The sequence below is a fragment of the Diadema antillarum genome, unplaced genomic scaffold (assembly GCF_040938485.1).
Source record: "Diadema antillarum isolate AM-2024a unplaced genomic scaffold, OU_Dant_1.0 seq00002114_RagTag, whole genome shotgun sequence".
NCBI lineage: Eukaryota > Metazoa > Echinodermata > Echinoidea > Diadematoida > Diadematidae > Diadema > Diadema antillarum.
In genome coordinates this window covers 143977-161596 of record NW_027272755.1, presented here as the reverse complement: position 1 = coordinate 161596, position 17620 = coordinate 143977, and the positions used below count along the sequence as shown (strand labels likewise).

The 17620-nt window shown below is 36.2% G+C and overlaps 1 long non-coding RNA gene across 1 annotated transcript in view; it reads right to left on the bottom strand.

The window, feature by feature from the left end:
• Positions 1–9: 9 nt before the first annotated feature.
• The window catches only part of LOC139713971 (uncharacterized), a 30264-nt gene continuing 12653 nt past the window's right edge, over positions 10–17620 (bottom strand). The window contains exons 3-4 of the long non-coding RNA XR_011709662.1: positions 2824–2856; positions 10–67 (exon numbers count right to left, since the gene is read on the bottom strand). This is a non-coding gene — a long non-coding RNA (uncharacterized lncRNA). The remainder of the gene's footprint in view (positions 68–2823; positions 2857–17620) is intronic.

Genomic DNA, 17620 nt, shown 5'->3' with positions numbered 1-17620 from the left:
TGTGTAACACTCCTGGCCATCAATCTCAGCTTCTTCTCCATCAATATCACACTGAAGAGGCTCATATCTATTGGGATGAGAAGGGATACCTATTGCATCAAAAATACTGTGTGCAATATTGTTTTGGCCACATTTAGCGCAAATCCAAATCAATCTGACATTGGGGATTCCCTGTGAACATTGCAGTACCATACAGGTCACATGATAGTGACTATGACACGATTCACAAGTAAGTTTATTTTCATTTTCTTTGATGTCATTCCCACATGATAAACATCCATCATTACCATCAGTCACTGTACAACTTGCCAATATGTTGTGAATACATGTACGTGTGCGACCCCTGTTTACAGCGTACAATATTTGGTAGTTTCCACTCGACTTAAATAATCTTCTGCACTAAAGTTTTCACAATCGCACCTTCAATTCGCACCCTTCACATCAATAGATTCTACCATGTACACCTGTCACACTCCTATAATCGAGGCTGAAGTTACCATTGACTCTCAATGGTACGGTACTTGAGTGTGAGGTATACTTCTGTGTCACGATAGATCACGTTGCTCTGTGCGTCACTTGTCAAACAATAAAATATCTTATTTACCTCACGCTAGCTAGCTGTCGGTCAACAGGTCAGCCGATTACAATTCTCTCGACAACTGTGAAGATTGCGCTCTTGCAATTCAAACTGCCTTGTATCTTAGGAACAAAATGAAATTTCTACTTTTGTTTTCTCAACTTTTCTAAATTGACCTTTTAATGCGAATTCATTTACAACACTTCCACGACCTGAGAATACTTCTTTTATTCTTTCGGCTAATTTAACCTAATTGAGTGAACAAAATGTCTGTCAAAACTTTATCGATAATTAAGCTAAAAACTAGAATAATAAAGAAATGCAAGTTCAGTATTCAATCTCTTCTTTTACAGACTCAAGACAGTTTTTTTTTTCCTGCTTTAATGATACCAGACAGTTTTCAGTTTCAAATTGTATTCCACTTCCACAATTAAATTTTCACAAAGTACTAGATATTTCTATATTTGCTCGCACCTTTACTTGGCGTTCTTCAAATCAGCAGCTTCCTGTCTACCACCTGTCACACTTCTATAACTAAGGCTGACGTGATAGTTGGCTTACGTGTATATGGCTGTATTATACTTCGCACGTCAGTTGTCAAAAAATAGTAATATGTTATTTACCTCAAGTTGGCGCTCTCGAAGTCAGGTGATTCTAATTGTCTTAATATTACAACCAAAACCGCCTCTTAACACAAAAAACCGCCTCTAAAACACAACTTAATTTCTGCTTCTGTATTTTCCACTGTAGTGAATTGACCTTTAATAATTCTACGACTTCAGAATACTTATTTTATTCTCTCCTGGCTAATTCAACCTAATTGATGTAAAAAGTAAAAAACAAAACAAAACATCAAACCTGTATAGATAATCAAGCTCAAAATAAAACAATCAAGAAATAGAAGTTGAGTATTCTGTCTCTTTGTTGGTATTTTGTTTTGTGTTTTTTATTTTTTTTATTTTTCGTTATTGTTGTTTTTGTTGTTTTCTTTTGTTTTGTTGTTTGTTTGTTTGCTTTTTGTTGTTGTAGTTGTTGTTGTTTGTTTGTTTGTTTGTGTGTTGTTGTTTTTTTTTTTTGCTGCAGAGTGTATTTCTCTTCCAGACAGATTTATCTTCGGGTATAACGCAAATAATAGTGTCAATGTAAAGTAATTCCCCTGATAGCACAGGAATTGGTTACTGTTAGATTCAGATGAAATTCATGAGTTATCAAATGTAGAGAAAACGAAATAATTCAATATTCAAAAGCTACATTCAAATCCTAGCTTAGTGGTTTTCACGTGGTATTTTAGTATACACAAACACATTCAATCACATGTCCATTCTAAAATCACTTATCTCTTCTCAAGAATATGTCCAACACATTCAAAGACACAAGATCACCAGATGCAGTTTCAGCAGCACAGAGAGAAATAAGAATCTCAGTTTCAATAAGACAGAAGAGGATCACAATACTTCGAATAACACTGAGTAAGATGTCAAATTCAGTTTGAGAAAGATAGAGAAATATCACAAAATTAATTTTACTGAGAAAGAACAGGATCCATGAAGATTCAATTAAAGTATCAAAGACAAGATAAGAGCATTGAGATTGAGAAAAAGAAATCAAGTTATAACATTTAGTTTCTGTAATAGGAAGCAAAACTGAAAGATGTAATGGTAACTTATAAACAAGAAGAAATTAATTCAAAGATTTAGTTTCAAAATAACAGAGCAATATTACGAAATTACTTTCAGAATAAGAAGAGATAGAAGGCTTGCAAGAGTAATGGTTTGCTTTAGGGTTCGTTTCTGTTTCTCTGCTTTCACGTAGAATTGTCAAAAGACAGTCTGTCTTTGCTGAGATTATCAAGACGGTTTGTCTTTGCTTTATTACGTAGATCTGTTAAAAGACGGTTTGTCTTTGGTTTATACAGATTTGTTAAAAGACGGTTTGTCTTTGGTTTATGCAGATTTGTTAAAAGACGGTTTGTCTTTGGTTTATACAGATTTGTTAAAAGACGGTTTGTCTTTGGTTTATGCAGATTTGTTAAAAGACGGTTTGTCTTTGGTTTACACAGATTTGTTAAAAAGACGGTTTGTCTTTGGTTTGTGTAGATTTGTTCAAAGACGGTTTGTCTTTCAATTGAGTTTGTTAGGATGACAGTTCACTCCCTCTGAGAGCAGGATCTCTTCATCAGATCAGGAAAAGGGATGAATGAGGAGTTTTACTTTGGGTAAGTATATGGAATGATGATATCAACACACCCTTCTGGGTGATGAAGCACCAGATCCAGACACCTGCATTGGAGATAAAATCAGATAATGATGTCACTTTTCTTAAACCCAACTCATCTTGTAATTACTTTGTTAAAATGAAAGTGATCAGATATTCAAATGTGTAGAAATTGTCAAGCTGTTTGAAATTTTGTGGCAGGCGAACTATAATGAAAAATGAACAATTGTACTTGTACATAGTCATTATTGTATGTGTTTGTGTTCTAACAATAGCTTAATTGTAATACTCAGAAAAGCAAAAAGAGTAATAATTCATAATCCTGATTTTCAATCAAAATGATACATTTTGTGCATATTATACAACATAAATTTCAAGTGTGATTGAATGATCATTTTGTGAAAAAAAAATATGTCGTGCTTTATACTAAAATTCTCGTACACACTGATTTTTAGCCACTATTTCAGAAAGAATTCACAGGCATTTATCATTGCAGGCATAGCATAGCATAGATTATGAACCTGCTGCACTTTAATGTACGACGAGTGGAATTCTTTCTTTCATCTTGCGATCACAACTACGACATCATTATGTGCATGGCATCCATCAAAATGAGTAATGTTACATTCAGCAGTTTAAACGGTCATTGTGAAATCGTGCATCACTGAGCTGACAAAAGAAAATAAGGAAAATATTTCCTTCACTTGAGACTCACTTTAGACACTTGTCTGTAATGCACACATACATTTAAACAGTATTACAGTACATCACAACGTAAAGTTTACGACAGCATGAATAGTCCTGGGGTCAACATGATATCATCTGTAATATCTACTTTGACTAGGTCTACTGTCAAACACCAATTTCTGTTTACACAGCAATATGCAAAATCAGTTTCAAATCAAAATCAATCTGTCAAAATATTTTACTTTCTCTTGATAAGTATTTGCAATTCGCAAATGAAATTGCTTGAGCAACGATTGCTCAACATACACTCAGAAGTGACTGTACATACTTTTCTTCGTTGGTTCATCACGTTATAGGAAGCCTAAATGTCAGAGCTACGCCGACGACGCGCAGAGAAGGTATTGAACGTACTAGTCCAAATTGTTTGAGCAATGATTCCACAACAAACATTGAAGTGATTAGACATACATCGTTTTCTGCGTTGATTAAATTCATGTCTATCATACGAAACCTATATTCAGCTTGAAAATACAGCGATGCCGGCGACATGCAGTGAAGGAAAAAAGGTGCAATTTTTGCAAGTTGCAATACATGCTACACGCGATATGCACTTCACCTAACGCGAAACATTTTATATATTCTACACATCCATTGCACTCTATAGATCTAAAATCGAAAAGTAAATCATGTAACGCTCCCGCTTAGAATAGTATATCATTTAGAATGGTATATCATTTACTCATTATTTATCTAGCGATCCACGTCCGACAAGCTTTGTTTTTTAGTGGATCACTATTTTCAATAATCAAATTTATTTTCCGCTCGCTCACGAAGTATCTATACATTGTTCCTCCTAATTATTGTACATATATGATGTTCTATTTTATCTCGTATACTACATGAAACTTTTGCAAACGTTTGAACAATATTATTTCATGACATGTATACTTTGTACTATGTTTTTGATTTTCGTTGACTGGAAATAAAATATGATTGAATTCAATTGAATAGAATTGTCAATTTTAAAGGAGTGCGCCACCTAGCGTTGAGCGGGAATAGTTTGCTCGGATCGTTTTCCTAATGCTATATATGACATTGATATTGAACTCAAAGATGTCTACTAGTACTACAGTTGATTCCTTACACAGATTAGTATTTGTTTCCTCTAAGGAATACCAAGTCTTCATATCATTTACTTACTTCTACTTACCAAATCAATATCGTCACAAATTACAAATGTCGTTCACGTTGTCGTAATTGCTATTGATTATACACGTGCACGATAGAGACTACTTCCAAGCGAAATCAACACGGACATGCAAGGTTGTAAGCAGAATGTAGTACAAAAGCGCTATCATTATTATATTCAGGTAATTTGCATACCAAGTAGACGTAGAGTATAGAAACGCTCAAGGCGAGGCGGCTGTTTCTTTTTTTTTTTCTGTAACCAAACGAGACATTATAATTATATTCGTTAAATGTACCATTCTACCCGCAGCGTAGAATGGTACATTTCCAAATGAGTAGCTTAGTCATAATAAATGATTTTTTAACCAATTTGGTCTCGTTTTTATATCCCTATACTTCTGAATCGAAACTAACAGCTCTACAAAGAAGAGCAATGTCTTCCGTATGTCCACAGGTGTTGTGTTTTAAACGCGGTGCGCTTAGTCTTCATTCAAGGCAGCGAAGGGAATATCCAAAGGGTTATGATGTCAACAGCTGTCACGCGGTGCGCTTAGTGTTTATCTAGACCAGTGCACCGTTATCATATCTACAGTTCCTCATAAAAGGGATTATCTACACTGTTTTTATACTACCCTCTCAACAAACACATCAGTTTTAAACAAAAATCACTCTGTTCATTTACAATATCATTCATAATGTATCGTAGTGTACCGGTACATTGTTTTTCCATTATCTTTTATTGTTCGATGGAAATAAAGCGACATTGGCGTGGTGTTAGCGTTTTCACCGTACCGTTTTCGCCGGAAAATGATAACTAATTGAAAAATACGGTAAAATTCATGAGGAATTGCTTTTTTTGTTGTTGTTGTTGTTTTTAGATAAAGGGATATACACTGTATTATAAGCTTTGGATATTCCCTTCGCCGTCTTGAATATCAGACTAAGCGCTGTGGACATCATAACCCTTGGATATTCCCTTCGCTGCCTTGAATAAAGACTAAGCGCACCGCGTTTAAAACACAACACCTGTGGACATTTGAGCTTGAAAAATGATGAAAAAAGTAATTCGTGCAGTACACGTTCAAGACGTCAAAAGAATACCATTATTTGGTAGTCTATCTCTTAATCTTTCAATCCATGTAAATATCTTGATAATTTGGTGCTTAAACCGGTCAGGAACCAGTAAAATATATATCAATCTCGGTGCTGATCAGCTTGAAACCATGCAATCTCAAGAGTAATCTCTCTCATTAGACAGCACTTGCATTCTTTCCTAAACTACTCTTAATCAATTCGAGTATTTCATTTCAAATTCTACAGAGGAATAAAGCTTGCAATTCAACGAAAGGTGAAATGCGTTCTTCGTCTCGTAATTTCGCCTTGCAACAAGAGCGGTCCACAGCATGACTTGAAAGCGTATATTGGAATGCTAGACATCCCATTGTAACGCTTTGAACCAAAACACGTGTTTGCATGAATTACGAAGAGTTGTCTCTCCTTTTCTAACACCCCCTCACTCAACAAAGAAGTACGGATGTTTTCATTAGTGTTATGAATTTCATGAAATACTTCCCGAATTCCACATAACATCCGCTTAATCATTATAAATGCACATTTTAATTCTAGTGCAAGAGGCATGTTGCTGGGACTGCAATTACCAGTACTACTGTAATTATCATCTCAATTACGCTGCGTTCACATAAAAGTATTCGGTATTCAGTATTCGGGCACCGAGTACACCATCACCCGCACCGTCAACTCGCCATCCCATGCAGTGAGCATTTCTTCCTCCTACATCCCAGCAAATCTTATCAACAATTTTTAAACTGGATCAGAATGTCAGTCAACATGCTTATTTTTGCTAAAGGGCAAATCCAGACCAAAATTGTCATTATTTCATAAGCGAGAGACGGTATACGCTGCAAGAAAATCGAACAAGCTCGATTCCCACTTTCCTATACTTTTCGCAGCTATTCGGTACTTTCGAATAGTGCCCTCCTATGTGAACCGGTGTGAGGAAATCCTATCGTTCGATTCAAGCTATTCCCGTGCCCTCGAAAAACGAGCCGGAATACTCGAACAGTATACTTCTATGTGAACGCAGCCTTATGAACACGCCCTACCCAAAAATGTATATCAAACCAACAAGTAGGAAAGTTTTCATTACCGATTTGAATTTCATGAAATACTTCCCAAATTGAACATACTCATTATAAATGCACATTAGTGGAAGGCAACTTACAGTTACGGCCAATGTACCAGTAACAATGCTAGCTATGGAATTCGTGTTAAACAAAAATGATCTTGCACAGCGAGACCAGGTGACCAGAATGGTCCGTCAAACAACCCTATGTGGAAGCATCTATTTGAGTATCTGAATATAAAAACGACCCAAGTCCATGAAAGACCATTTGGAGTAAACTTTAAAAAAAAACTTCATATTTTTTTATTTGTCCAATAATATTCTATTTAACTGTGATGGAAAAGCCACATTAGAAATTAGAACATATTATGACCATGAACATTGTGATGGACTTGAGTCGTTCTTTGAATCATATGGACATGGCTTGTGTCTTTCTATGAATCATTATTATACATGATATTCTGCTATAGAGATGAGAGAATGATGAGAGAAGGCGCTATAATATGAATGTAACAATGACCCAAGTCCTTCATTCTTACATTCATATAAGATTTAAGTCATTCATTTCAAGCACTTTCGGGGGTAATTACGATTATCTTTTATACACAAGATGAGTCCATGCATAAGCTACAATTTCACATGTCAAACTGAATTTGTCTGAAAATTCGACTTGCCTCGTTCTTATATTCACGTCTTGATTTCGTTGTTTTGTACTGAATGCATTCAAACATGTTGTATATTCACAATGCCAAATACCAGGTTTGTAGTCAGGTGGATGCAATGGCAAGTATCATGTACAAGGATTTCATGAATAATCATTATATGACAGATGCTCATCTCCGTGACTTTAAAAACCATCCTTTGCTTTGGTATCAATGAGCTTTTCCGCTAATGCGCAAAGTCCAACTACGAACTGGCTTATTCGAGCCTCAGTGTACGAATTCTCCGAGAAACTACACATTTGTAAGCGGGGAAACAGTATGGAGAAAAAAAAAGGAATCTGATATTCCCTCTCACCCGATGGAAGTTATACGAATCTATTAATATTTCATTTTTACTACATACTGTAATGTGGACTGTGGTATAATGCGTAAAGTGTAACTACGAACTTGAAATACGACCCCTACTGTATACGAATTCTATATGAAGAGAAACTAACCGGGGAAACAATATGGAGAAAAAAAAAAACAGAATCGGATATTCCCTCTCACCCGATGGAAGTTTTCAATATCTATTCATTTTTTCTTTATTTTTACAGATGTGAATTGTGCTATGGTCCCCTTAGTCCATGGGCCAAGAGCCGAAAAATGGGTTGTTGGTACCATCCGAGGTTGCAAAACCTTTTTGGTGTCATTTTGTTTGTCGGACATAGATATGCTTATCAAGCTATGATAGCATTTCCAAATGAGTAGCTTAGTCATAATAAATGAATTTTTAACCAATTTGGTCTCGTTTTTATATCCCTATACTTCTGAATCGAAACTAACCGCGATACAAATACGAGCACTGCCTTCTGCATGTCGACAGGTGTTCTGTTGTAAACGCGGTGCGCTTAGTCTTTATTTAAGGCAGGGAAGGGAATATCCAAAGGTTTATGATGTCCACAGCTGTCACGCGGTGCGCTTAGTCTTTATCTAGAACAATGTACCGTTAATCATATCTAAAGTTCCTAATAAAAGGGATTATCTATACTGTTTTTATACCACCCTCTCAACAAATACATCAGTTTTAAACAAAAATCACTCTGTTCATTTACAACATTATCAATTACAATGTATTGTAGTGTACCGGTACATTGTTTTTGCATAATCTTTCATTGTTGGATGGAAATAAAGCGACATTGGCGTCGTATTAGCGTTTTCACCGTAGCGTTTTCACCGGAAAATGAGAGATAATTGAAAAATACGCTAGAATTCACCAGAAATTGCTTTTTTGTTGTTGTTGTTTTCAGATAAAGGGATATACACTGTATTATAAGCTTTGGATATGTCCTTCGCAGTCTTCAATATTAGACTAAGCGCTGTGGACATAACCCTTGGATATTCTCTTTGCTGCCTTGAATAAAGACTAAGCACACCGCGTTTACAACAGAACACCTGTGAACATACAGAACACAGTGCTCTTCTTTGTATACCGGTTGGTCTCGATTCAGAAGTACAGGGATATAACAACGAGACCAAATTGGTTTAAAATTCATTTACTATGACTAAGCTATTCATTTGGAAATGCTATCATAGCTTGATAAGCACATCTATGCCCGACAAATAAAATGACACCGAAAAGGTATTGCCACCTCAGATGGTACCAATATCTGGCCTGGCCCATGGACTACCTCGCTTGATGCCAGTCACTGCGTCTCATGTACGTGTGACTTTGTGCATATATTCCATCACTAATTTTTTAGGAAACACCTGGGCCCCATTTCATAAAGAGTTCATTTGATGATAACTCTTTCCTGGAATGACAATTGTTATGGTAACGACAAGAATACAGCTTCCTGATTGGCTGTTTGCTGTGGGAAGTTGTCATTCCAGCAAGAGTTGTTATCCTAACGCTGCGTTCACATACAAGTATACTATTCGGGGCTCGTTTTCGAGGGCACGCGAATAGCTTGAATCGATTCGAAAGTACCGAATAGCATAGCATTGTGGAAATCGAGCTTGTTCGATTTTCTTGAAGCGTATACACCGTCCCTCGTTTATGAAATAATGACAATTTTGGTCTGGATTAGCCTTTTAGTAAAAATAATCATGGAGACTGATATTCTGATGTAGTTTAGAAATTGTTGATAAGATTTGCTGGGATGTACAAATGTAGGAGAAAGAAATCCTCACTGCATGGGATAATGAGTTGACGGTGCGGGTGATGGTGTACTGGGTGCCCGAATTGCGAATAGCGAATAGCAAATACCGAATACCGTATAGTTCTATGTGAACGCAGCCTAACATCTTTTATGAAATGGGGACCATGTCTGCAGAGCATCACTTTATACGGCATTATTTTGTTAAAGTAATGGATAAGTATTACTAGAGATACAGTGACGGATCCAGGGGGGGGGGGGTGGGCGCAACCGCCGCACGCCCCGACCCCTCCTTAATTTTCATTAAAAAAAACAAAAGAAATAAAAAGAAAAACAATGAAATGAAACCAGGAAGTGGCACTAGAAATATTAGTCACGCCCCCCCCCCCCCCCTTTACAAAATTCCTCGATCCGCCCCTGGATAAGGCTTACGATTTTAACTTTCTGCGAAATAACAAAACACCACATTATTATGAAATGATATAGACGAAAAACATAATGCCTCCGGCACCACTTCGTGGCGGAGGCATAAAAACATTCTACGAGAAATTAAAGTTTATAAGATAACAATCGATTTTGGAATGCCTCAAACATCCAAAAACAAAGTTAAACAAACTAATCTAAATAAAAGATGGGTATCAGAATTAGTCTGTTTTAGATATCACTCATTTCAAAACGAATTTACATGAAATAAACGTTAAATCCGTCTTAAATTACATGCCCTCTCATATTTCATACGAGGTTTTCGCTATCTTATCAAAAAAAAATTGAATTTTCAAGATAGTTTTGAACCAAAACCATCAAATACCTTAAGAGTACCACGTTTAATCGTGCATGCTCTATCGTTTCATTTTTCCCCCTTATAATTATATCGTCTTACACGTCAAGAAATTCCGGAAAAAAGAAAATCATCTAATTTAAATATAGCGCACACGTAAAACGGACTCGTAATAACGCATGTTATTCGTATATTACAGATGTTACGCGGCGAAATGAATTTGGCATGAGGTATAAAAGCTTATGTTACATTCGAAATTACCTTACAACGTACGAAATGGCTACTGGAAAACTGTATATTTTAGAGGCCTTTCAATTAAGGAACACATCCGAGGGGCGGAAATACGTGGCAGGCATGGCTGTTGACGTGAAGGCGGAATCGGCGTCAATTGTACCGGTATACTATAATAATACAGGCACTCCACTCGAAGAGAAGCTCAGGAAACTTCGCGTCAATCAGCGTGTGATTATCACTTCGGTGATAAAAACTGAGAAAAACTTACGGCTCACAAACAGTTCAAAGGTATGTTGTACATAATTATCAATTACTCTCGGCACGTTTATACTTAGAAATGAATCACAAATTATGAATGAGCATGACAAAAATCAAACAAAATGAACGTCATGCGCTTGAGTATTATCGAAATACTAGACTAACTCTATTTTCATAAAAATTACGATTCTACGATATACAATTAAAGTATTTCAATCAAAATCAGCAATAACGAGCATTTCGGTTTTTTTCCAGGTTATAGAAACATAAATTAGTAATTAGTGCGTCCTAAAACTAATCCTTTCTCACTCCAATACCTACACTTTCTTCAATGTAACAAGAGTACGAGCAAGCATGAACTAAATCAACACTTATACCCCTTTCATAAACTCATCCTCCAATTATCCGCATAAGAATAATGCGGTCAATTCAATAAAAAAAAAGCGTTCACAAACTCTGAAAATTATCCGTATTATTTTTACGAGCACCCGTCCTGAAAAAGGCGGATAATCGTCATGGTGACGTTTGGTTCTGCTAATAGTCCTTTTCTGTTCGAATTCATGACTGAATGTGACTCGGTCGAGAGGACCTTGGGAAAGCTATACAGTGAATCGACGGCCAGTGCATGCGCACACAGACATCTTATCCGGATCCGTTCATGGATTTGAAATATGCGTTGACTGTTAGCTCTCCCGAGGTCCTCTCGAACGATTCACATACAGTAAACATTCAGTCATCAATTCGAACAGAAAGGGATTATTGACAGAACCAAACGTTGCCCGAAGCCTGTTTTCAATACAATGTACTTCAACTTAACTGGTAACTCTTCAAATTGAAGAAATTTTTGGATTTTAAGTTGATATTTACCCGCGATACTCAGTCTCTCATGCTCCTGAATGCTACAATGCGCAGCCCCATTACGCTATGAGTAGAGGCTGCTGGTCGCATTTAAAGGACAAGTTCACTTTCATAGACATGTGGATTTTGTGAATGCAGCAATATTAGTCGAACACATCAGTAAGAGTTTGAGGAAAATCGGACAATCTGTTCAAAAGTTACGAATTTTTGAAGTTTCCGCTCAGTCACGACTGGATTAGAAGACTACTATAGCTTGTGATGTGACATGTGTACAACAATATAAAGAAAGAATAAAGAAAATTCAACACATTTTCACTTTTCTCGCATAACAAAAGAACACTCAACTTCTCTCTTTCAGAAAACAAGGAGATTAATATTACCGTTAACATGTCAGCAACAATTCGAAGAAATGTGCAGATTATTCAAAGAGTAAAGTTTTTTTGAAATTCTCTTTTTATTTTCCTTATATCGTTGTACGCATATGACATCATACACTGTAGTAGTCTTCTCATCCAGCAGTGATTGCGCACATACTTAAAAAATTCATAACTTTTCAACGGAGTGTCCGATTTTCCCCAAACATTCACCGATGTGTTCTGATATTGTTGCCTTCACTCAATCCACATGTACAACTGTATATAAAGGTGAACTTGTCCTTTAATTGCATGATCACTACGACATGAAAGCACTTTGGGGCGAGCAAGTCTTACAGTGTTAGTTATATCAAAGGTACTTAAACACAAACTAGGACAATGAAATTCAGGGAAACTTTTGAAGTACCAAAACTTTGTTATCTTTAAGGAAATACAGTCCAACCTCAATAATATCATGAAACCATGTCGTTCGAACAGTAGCGATATCTGGACAAAATGATATTGCTGGATAACTAAGGCAGATACATCTATTAGTCCAGGCGCAGGGACCCCCCCCCCCCCAAAAAAAAAAAAAAAAAAAAAAACCAAAAAAAATAAAAAATAAATAAATAAATAAATAAATAAATAAATAAAAAAATGACTTCGTTCAACCCACCCCGCAGAAAAGGTCTGACTGCATGGGGTGGTCAGTTGGACCCTGTGGAACACCCCTAGGTAGTACGTCATTCCAAATTGTGGTCAAATAAAATTTTACAAGCCACTTTAGTTGCGACAAGACCACATTCTTCGAGAGAGAGTCTCCGTACGCCAAGACTACTACACGTACGTGTACCACTAGCACTGCTACAGGCGCCAATGCCAGTGGTGTGTGTAGTAGTCTTAGCACACACAAACTTTGTCTGCGACAAACATGGGTTTTTGCCTGCAAACTAACTTTTCACGCTAAGCTGAGGTCGGTGTAGTGTAGTTTCCAGACGTTTTTATTTCGTCTTTATTTCTCCGAGTTGAGCCAAGCCGAGTGAGAGCGCATACCTAGTGATCGTGACGCCCAAACCAATTTTGGGGGCAATCATTGGGTATGCGCCTTCACTCAGCTTAGCGCAATACAATGGGCTTCCGCACAATACATAAGCTGCAACTGAGAGAAATGAAGACGAAATAAAAACGACTAGAAATTAAGAGTAGGGTCGGTAACGCTTATCGCTATTGGGGCATCGAAAATGACAAAATTATCACAGTTTTTGCATTCATTTCACGAAGAATTCATCAAAACGCCTTCAAACTATATAATTATTATGTGCATGTTGCTAGAGATGTCAGCAATACGATGGGATACATTGTAAAGTCTAATATTGTGCATTGTTACCATGGTAACCGGATGCCTACAGGTGATTGGTACCCCCCCCCCCCCTTAAATATCTGGAATTTAGACAGGTTTGTTTCTCTTCCCTTTCGTGCACATCACCCATCGTAGATCTGATTTTAAAGTACCTACCTCTACACTGTAAATTAGCCTGGATAAAAGAGAAAAGACACCCAAGATTTTTCCCTCATTCTCTCCTTAGCCTTAATTCATTACCGCACGTTTTGATACAAGTTTACATATCATGATTTTTCATTTTATTCTATATTTTATTTTACAATAGCTAACGAACACAAGAGTATGCTCAATTCTTTGATGGATAATTCAGCACACGTGTATATTCCTTCTTTAGAAAGGAATTTATTGGCATTTTTTTAAAACTTCCTTTAAGAACATAAACAATCAATTTCCTTTGCTCTTTTCCACGATTGTTTTGAATAACCATAAGTCTGTAAATACTCCAAAAAGCTAACAATAGAATATTGGCTTTGCTCTCTGTATTAACCTATATTTTTAAGGGAAATTTGTGTCCATACATTGTTAAAAACTATATACATTTGCCTATACTTTGAAGTCAAATTTGTTTTGAAAGTAAAACAGATGCAACTTTTTCCATGCATTTTACAATTTGAAAATTATATCTTTCTTTCAATAACCGTTTATTATGCCTTTGCTTACAAGTTTTGCTGTAACTTGAGAATGCTTCAAAATATCCTTCACGTATAATGTCGTACACTTATGCAGAAGGAATGGCATGCTTATTGAGCTTTTTGAAATTATGGGCTTTAGTTATTGACAGCTGAATCCTGATTGGATAATACTCGTTGCCATGGCAACAGGAAAAAAAACCTTCTTTTATTATACTCAATAAAAAAGTGCTGTATATTTCTTTTTAAATTGTATCTATAAGATGAAAAAGAAATCCAAAGTTTGCAGCAGTAGGAGGCATTTTAGGGGTTACGAATCACGTTTAGGCATCCAGTTACCATGGTAACCATGCACAATATTATAATTTACAATCAATCCCACTTTTTGGCCGACATCTCTAGCAACATCTACATATATAGTTTTATGCAGTTTTGATATTCTTCTTAAAATAAATGCAAAAACTGTGAGTTTGTTGTTTTCAGTGCCCCAATAGCGACAAGCTTTACCGACCCTAGTCGTAATAACTAGCCGTTTTCATTTCATCTTTATCTCTGAGTTGCAGCTTGTGTATTATGCAGAAGCCCGCTGTATTGCGCTAAGCCGAGTGAGGGCACATACCTAGTGATTGCGATTCGGTCGTCGCAAACACCAGGTATGTGCTCTCACTCGGCTTGCTTGAACTCGGAGATATGAAGACGAAATAAAAACAGCTAGAAACTATACACTACACCGACCACAGCTTGGCGTGAAAAGTTACTTTGCAGGCAAAACTCTTGTTTTTCGAAGAAAAAGTATGTGTGCGCTAAGACTACTACACGCAGCACTGGCACTGGCGCCTGTAGCAGTGCTAGTGGTACATGTACATGTAATAGTCTTGGCGTGCACAGACTCTTTTACGTTTGTTCCAACAAATCATGATGAAAAGTGGCCAGTAAAATTGTACTGACACCACAATTTGGAACCCATCTTTCACCCTGTCTGGTCGAACCTTTTCTGCAGGGTGGGTTGAACGAACTCCTTAATTAACCCTAACTAGGCTGAACTATTTAGGTAGTTGATAGAGTTGGGGGGGGGGGGGGGCCTCCCAGGCCCCCCCTCCAGATCTCGGCCATTGACTGCGCGATCGCAACGAAAATTGGCACATACATTGCCTATGATGTAATCTATAATACCATGAAGTTAATTTTTCAAAAAATCATCATTTATGCTAAATTATGCTAATTTATGCATGATGATGCGTAAAATCAGACTATTTGGTATAAAGCACAAAAAAAGCTCAAAACAGGCACATTTTTTGTGTAAATATTCTTTTTAGTGACCTTAGCAAATGTAATAAAAGAAAATATGATTTCAGAAACAATTCTTAAGTATTTTATTGTTTTTTCAATGTATTTCCTTGTTTTTTCAACTTTATGTTTTTCATTGTTTTTTCGATGAAATTTGTCCGCGACGTCGCTGCGAACAAGAAAATACGTTATTCATTGATTTTAATCAATAAAACACCAAAATAATCATGCTTTTATGAAATTTGCCAGTAAGCACAGTTTGCATTGAAATTGTACACGAATTGACGTTTTTGAGCAATTTTTGGTCCGACATGCATGTACATATTTATACGTAACTTCGGAACTGCGTGCCTGGGCGTCGCATATTTGGTGTCAAAAGATGCGGGAGACTCGAAAGAAAAAAGTCATGAAACGTCGCAGCGATAGCTTTTTGCGATTGCGATACATTGCACGGAACGTCGAGGGGGGCCTCAGAGGCTCCCCCGGGCTAGTTAGGGTTAAGCCCCTTACACGAATTAGCGCCTTGACTATATGCTCACGCATGACACTTGTAATCAAATTGTGTTTGATATTATTAATTGACTACCGCTATTTAATATTATAGTTTACATAAATGAAAATTTCATGTTTCACTTTTCAATAATGTGGAAATTAAACAGAATGTGATTATGTAAATGAAGTACACTTCCTCATTATTCCTTTTAGCAACAGTATTTTGGTTGGTAGAAATATAATGTACCATAGCGATTAACGCTGTCCTGAATCACAATTACTTTGTAAAGAATAAAAGAGTGTTACACAATTGTACTCATATTTTGCACTGAATTATGCAAAGAAAATATGTGCCAGACCATATCTGAATAATACAGCAATCCAGAAAAGTGATTGGTGGATAACTGAGGTTGGACTTTCTGTAATGACGATTTCTAAAAAGACAAGGATCCATGAAAATTTCTTTGAGTGTAGTGAAGGAGAGTCATTTTTAGAGCAGGATGGAATCATAGTATCAGACCCTCTCAAACAATTGGTCAAGAACACCTTTCTAGCTGCCAAGGTGATTTGGAAACAGAATAAACAATATTCTCCAAAACAGACTTTTCTGACCTGGGAAAAGACTGTTGTACTTCAACAAACTGTAGGGGAATAAAAGAAAGGAAAACTACATCCATGTAAACATTCATAGTCTAAAATGGAGCATTTTTTGAACCATTATTTCATTTTATTTTGATTATGCATTAGTTTTGATTAAAATAAAAGTTGTTTATTCGTGCACAGTTATGCTCAGTGATTGCTACATGTACGTAGATGTCAATAAAAAGTGTAATGTCTGTAACATTTGTTTGAAATTACATTTTGAGCAATTAAAAGTTTGAATATCATAATAGAAAGTTAAAAGGCTGATCTATATGTTATTTATAGATCACAAACTGTATTCCAGGCATTAAATAAGTTGCTTAAATTCCAATATGATAGAAAAGTCAACAAATTGTTAAAGTAGAGCTCCATACTAAACAAATAGTTCTCAAATTGGCAACTCCTGAAATATACAATCTCATGAAAGCGCTATGGCAACATTGTCAAATGTGTATCAATTACCATCCAAAAGAAAATGATAAAAAATATTAATACTTGCATGTGACTCTTCCCACTTAATGAAAGTCGACAAATATGTAATATCTATAATGCTTAGAATGTAATGTCTGTAATGCCACAATTATAGCTCTAGGAGGTACATGTGCCATCTATTTCAATAAATTTGATTTTATTTTCTTTAAACATTTCTTTACCTTTCAATTTATTCCAACATTGGTCTAATTATGTCACAGACTTTTCAATGATTGTATAGACATGCAAAAACTCGTGTCCAAAAAATGTAATGTGCGTAACGGCCAACATTTTATGCAGTAAGTGCCATATAATGTCGTGAAATGCACTGAAATTTTCACTGTTCTTCGTTTAGCCTCATATGTGAATGATTCCATTGTATGAGTTCAGAATGAAAACATTTTATGTTAATGACCTTTTGAAGTTGCAAATTTTGTCTGAAATGTAATGTCCGTAACACTAGAACTGCCCATGTCTCTGTGGCGTAAAGATCTAGGAAACAGATGAAAGAAGGTCACAGTCATACTTACTACCAAAGCTATTGTATAGTTTTGTTTGAGACCTTATTTCAGGTTTCTAACATTTTTGGTGAGATAATGAGAAACCT